A 5,981-nucleotide genomic window follows, 5' to 3' on the forward strand; every position below is an offset into this window, starting at 1 on the left:
GGACTGTTGCACTTGCAGACTTTTTCAGTGCCCTGAAATGTCTTCTTAATGGCTATAAAATTAGAAAATGGGCAAGACGAGAGTCACTGCAGTTCACCTTCAATCTGATGTTCTGATTTCTTTGGGGTGAACAGCCATAACCTGAAAAACGAAGGCACTTACACACATAAACACACACACACACAAACATACACACACTTACTTATCTATCTAAATGTGGACATTATGTACAGATAGTTATAGATTTTATAAAATAAACCTAACAGAAAACAAAAAAGCTCACTTTTGGGTACAAATTTGTCCCCAAAATATGGTTAAGTAGGTGCACACACACACACACACAAATATATTTGTTTCTGCATTTCCTAATCTTAATTTTTGATAAACTTAGCGTTGTATTTAATAACTGCAGCCAGCTTGAATTGTTGTTCCTATTCAACAAAATTATCAACAAAATTACTTTGAGGAAACTCTGCTAGCTTAGTCATTTGCATTGAAAACTGTGTTATAGTTTTTAATAATCATACACTTTACTTATTTACAAGTTGTGCTTTATATAAGTTATCCTTCATTATATTTTTCAAAACATGCAGCTCCAAAAAAAAAAAAAAAAGCACAGAAAATAAGATTTTATTCTTTACCAAACAGCCTTCAGGTCACTTTTGAGTCAGCTTGCATCATTTGCTTTGATTATTCATCAAGATCAAAAATAATAATAATAATAATATTTTGTTTATGAGAAAAAGGAGTCAGTAATGAATATACCTGAAGCAAATAACCTTATTCTAACACACACCAACATACATTAAATCTCTGTTTCTTACCTGAAATACTGACATTGATGGAAACATGATCACTTCGTTATGATTTCCAGTCTCTTCAAGGGCAGGACATCATTAATTGTGGATGAAGATTCCTCCCATGTTACACAGGTCTTGCAATCCAGGCATCACTAATTAAACATACTGCATTTCTTGAAAATACCTTTGATTGTAAGAAAAATTATTAATACATATTTAAGTGCATGTTACAGTGAGTCAGACTCATCTTCAGCATCATCAACACTTCAAACCTCTAATGAAAACTGATGAAATCGGCAAGCATACTCACCTAACTGCCTCCGTCCAGTCTAGACACATTTTCTTTCAGCCCTATAAACTGGACAGAAAACAGCTGCATTTGTCCTGCAGATGATCTGTAACTCTCACCCAGTAAAGATGAATTTACAATATAAACATGAAACATGACCACAGAGCTCCGCAAACATCTGCACTCGGCCCCAGTTTAAAAGATTTATCTTTTGCTCAGCAATGGATGCTCTGCATTGAATGGGTGCCGTCAGAATGAGAGTCCAAACAAATGATAAAACCATCACCATAATCCACAAGTAAACCACACTTCTCCAGTCCATCAGTTAATGTCTTGTGAAGAGAAAGGCTGTGTGTTTGTAAGAAACAAGTCCATCATTAAGACGTTACTTTTGGCTAAAATGAGAGTCCTCTTTCTATAATATTGTTTTATTCGGTGAAAAAGTTCGTTATTTTGGATTATGGACTCGTACTTTAGCAGGAAGAAACGGATTGTTAAAAATGTCTGAATGATGGATAGGTTTCTTAAAAACATGCCGCTTTTCGCTTCACAAGCTATTAATTGATGGATTTGAGTGCTGTGGATTACTTTTGGATTATTGTGATGTTTCATCATCATCTGACGGCACCCATTCACTGCAGTGCATCCATTGCTGAACTAGTGATGTTTTCTCCAAATTTCTCCAAATCTGATGAGGAAACTCATCTACTGTATTTTTGTTGAACTGTGATTGAGTAAATGTTCTGCATATTTTCATTTCTGAGTGAACTTAACCTTTAAAGTAGGCAAAAATCTAGAGTATTTCTTCACAGAAAAAAAAAAAAAAAAACACTTTTCAGCTTTAAGTGTTCCAGGTGGCCAAACACGGTTTAATAAAATGAATTTTCCTTTTTATTCCTCTATGTCTGGTGGCTGTTATATTGGACATGAGGAAACAGACAATAAAATTGATGGCCTAGAAATTTATTGCCTCAAAACTCATCCTGGAGAAGCGCAATGCTCCGTCATTCTGACCGGCAAACACTCCCTCAGGTCAGACAACAGATGAGACCTACAACACACGCTGGCAACCCAATCTGAAATTTGATTTCCCTTACTATTAGCTCATCTGTGCTCTCAAATGTAAAAAAAAACAGGACACGATTTAAATACCAATATGAGTTCATGAAAGGTGCATTGGATGCTTTGAGATCAGCTCTCAGGAGAAAAAGCAACTAAAAAACTTTTTAAAAGGAAAGGTCACTGGGAAATGTGGAATAATATACAAAGCCAACAGAGAAACGCAGGGTTTTTAACAGTCATTTTACCGTGAAAAATCTAGGATCCTTTCATGCCCACAAAAATCAACAGCTGCTTTTTAATGAATCATCCAGTCTGAATACCATATGCCTTACTATCTCAGTCTTTCTTTGAAACCATTAAAAAGCAGCATCTGTAAGAATAATAATCAATTAAGATGTTCATTCGACTCATTTTACTCTACTGCTCAATGTTTATGTTTAAAAAATTAAGTTGCAAAGCAACTGTATATACTGTACTCTAAACAAAATTATAAATGCAACACTTTTGTTTTTTCCACCATTTTTCTAAGATCTAATACATTTTCTATCTACAAAAAAGGCCTATTTCTCTTAAATATTGTTGACAAATCTGTCTAAATCTGTGTTAGTGAGCACTTCTACTTTGCTGAGATAATCCATCCACCTCACAGGTGTGGGATATCAAGATGCTGATTAGACAGGTGTGCCTCAGGCTGGCCACAATAAAAGGCCACTCTAAAATGTGCAGTTTTATCACACAGCACTATTAATGGCTAATATGCAACATGGCATCTTCATATGATGCTCCACTGAAACAAGGTGTTCATGAATTTCCTATTTTTATCAGCTCTTCCAATGAGATTTTAAAGTCAAGAAATACTGAAGCATAGAGGATGTGCAGCACAGTTTTGACAACTAAAAACCATTATGAGGTTAAAGAAATTAAGGTTCCCTTTCAGTCAGTCACTTTCAACGCCACATCTGTGACCGACGAATATGGGATCGCGCTTCGATAGACTAATCTACTTTGAGTATAAATGCAATTATTGCATCCAGCTGCCGCTGATCACTGCGTGAGTATAAGAAGGCAGCAGGTGCAATGCATACCAGTTTTTCGCTTCGAAGCCGAGCGACAGTATTGTTCTGCTTACCTCAACTGTGTCTACGGTGAACTTCGAGTTCAGCACACTCTGGGAAGCTTCCTGTTTTGGCGATTAGCGGTTGTTCCAGTATCGAGTGGGTTGCACACTTCAGGCTGCACTACGCCCTGTCGTGTGGCAAGCTGCCATCTCCCTGTGCGCCTCAGCACTGAAAGAGTTTTTTTCTAAAAGAGCAAATTCTCTCTAAAAGAGCTCCACCCTGTGTTTCTGGGTGCAGTCATTACCTGGCACCAGGGGATGGTCATGATCGCTGCCTCACGTGTCTGGGCATCAAGCAAGCTGAGGTGGCATTCGTGGATGCGTCATGGTCTCATGGAAGATGACCATCTCTGAGCTGTGAACCACACTCCACTACCTTCAGGGGGGCAGAGTCCCGCTGCCTCTGCCGCGATCTGGGGCCTCATTCTGGCGGACAGACGAGATCCACTTCCAGTAGTAGAACGGGTGGTTTGAGGGTCACAGTGGTGGCAAACCCCACAGGGAACTAACCCTCTGGGGACCACCACTCCTCTTGCATCTTCGATCCTCCGAATGCACTGGGCCCTCTTCAAGGAGCGTACCAGCGATATCCAGTGGGCCTCCCCCCGACCGGATGCCGATCTTAGCATCGGAGGGAGAGCTGTCGGACGAAGATTCGGCCTGAGTCAGACCCCGAAAAGGGTGCTATGCTTTCCCGGGCCGCCGAGAGAGTAGGGCTTGAGTGGAATCCTCCACTACGTCCCGAGCCCTCACGGCTTGATGATTGGTTTCTCGGGGTGGCACGCGCTATTCTAAAGTTCAGAAGTTCTAAAGGAACTCCGAAGCGCCACTGACCTCGCGCTCCGAGCGAAGGTCACCACGAGTTCCCTGGGTCCTGCGATGTCCACGCTTGTGGTCTAGGAGCGCCCATCTCTGGCTGTGTCTGGCAGACATGAGGGACACCGACAAGGTCCGGTTCCTCAATGCCCCCGTGTCCCAGACCGGCCTGTTCGGTGACACGGTCGAGAGCCTCGTCCAGCAGTTCTCCGCTGCCCGGAAGCAGACTGAGGCGATATGACACATCCTGCCCCGGCGGGCACCTGCTGCCTCCTCCCGTCCGCTGGACGCAGTGCTCCAGCTTGCACGTCGCCGGCTCTCCGCTCTCTCAGCTGGGCCTGCCTCTCTTCCAGGTCGCGAATCTGCTTCCCCACGGCCTCGGATTGTGTATTTGCCTCCAAAACCTCTTTCGGGAAGGATGGGGCTTCCGCAGAGTCCCGGTTTCAAGCGGACCGGGTACGTTTTCCCAGTGTTATCCAATCTCACCCAGTGAGGTAGTGCTTTGACAACGGTGAGTGGAGCTACTTGTTCTGACCCCCGCCTACACCTAATAGGGGCGCAGGCGGCTCGCACAGGGCACTGGAAGGGGCAGCACCCATGACACCTTTATAGGGATCCCATATTCGTCGCCATGGTTGCTGTCCCGCTGCTGGGCTGCCGGGTCCCCGGCTCGGCTCCTCAGCGAAAAACTGGTATGCATTGCACCTGCTGCCTTCTTATACTCACGCAGTGATCAGCGGCAGCTGGATGCAATAATTGCATGCCATTGTGCATTGGCTCGTTTAGTTTACACTCAAAGTAGATTGCTCTATCGAAGCGATATCCCATATTCGTCGGTCACTGACGTGGCGTCTCCGTTCCCTCCTTCAGGGAACGAGGGTTACCGTATGTAACCGAGACGTTATCACAATATCCAATATTTTTTGATTAAACAAAACAAAACAAAAAACATTTAATATTTATCATTTTATTTGAGCTGAAGTTACTAAAGTAACTAAAACTAAATAAACACTATATTTATAAATACTATACATATCTTAAAACACAAATGAAATCCGCAAACGAAATATTAAAATCTAAGTCAAAATTGAATAATATAATGTTAATGAATGAGGCAGAGTAAAATATTCAATCAATTAAAAAAAAAAAAAAAAAAAAAACATCATTCTTGCAAATTTGCTTGGGACACAGAAACTACACAGTTCTACACAGTTATTAGGCTATGACCTATTAATACAATTTCAAAACTCTAACTAGTGATGCATGTTCAAATGAAGGACACAAACAGAGAGAGAAAGTCTGAGCTGTGGAATGTAGGTCAGAGCTCGTTAACAATTTCAGGGATTTAGTATTTCAGCTGAAGTTTTCAAAGGAAAAACAAAAGCGTGGCAGGCTGGACATCGGCCAGTCGCTTTGGGTGGAAATGTCTGAGCTTTCCACTAGTGCTGGAACACACACTTACACCGGATCATCTCATGAGAAGAGCGAGAAATGATATGCAGGCAAATGACCTTCAACATAATCTGAGCATTTAGCAGAAAGAAAAAGAACGGTGGTTTATTAAGAGCAGTTTTCATGCTAAAGTACAGGCCTCCGTATTAATAGTTGTTTGACAGACCTGTAGGCAAAGGGACATACATTACTCTTATTACATGGAAAATCCTTTTTTTTTATTATTATTATTATTATTATTAAAGAAAATAAGCTCTGTGACCAGCAAAAGTTCATGATTCTTAGATGCTTTGTTCGTGACAATCAAATTAAACTGATATATGGAATACACACTTTCCATTTTAATGAGAAAGATTAGGTTTATTTAGTACAAAAGTATTTTAGCATCTTATTAGGAAACACTCAAAAAATATTGATGTGATACTACAATTATACCTGCAAGATA

The 5,981-nt window shown here is 41.2% G+C and overlaps 1 protein-coding gene across 1 annotated transcript in view; it reads right to left on the reverse strand.

Moving 5' to 3' along the window:
- LOC127944910 (podocan-like) overlaps window positions 1-1,325 on the reverse strand; it is a 17,343-nt gene extending 16,018 nt beyond the window's left edge. Inside the window, exon 1 of the mRNA XM_052541328.1 lies at window positions 825-1,325. The gene's annotated coding sequence lies outside the window, so the exon portion shown is untranslated. The remainder of the gene's footprint in view (window positions 1-824) is intronic.
- Between the last annotated feature and the right edge of the window lie 4,656 nt (window positions 1,326-5,981).

Source organism: Carassius gibelio, chromosome A23 (genome assembly GCF_023724105.1).
Source record: "Carassius gibelio isolate Cgi1373 ecotype wild population from Czech Republic chromosome A23, carGib1.2-hapl.c, whole genome shotgun sequence".
Taxonomy (NCBI): Eukaryota; Metazoa; Chordata; class Actinopteri; order Cypriniformes; family Cyprinidae; genus Carassius; species Carassius gibelio.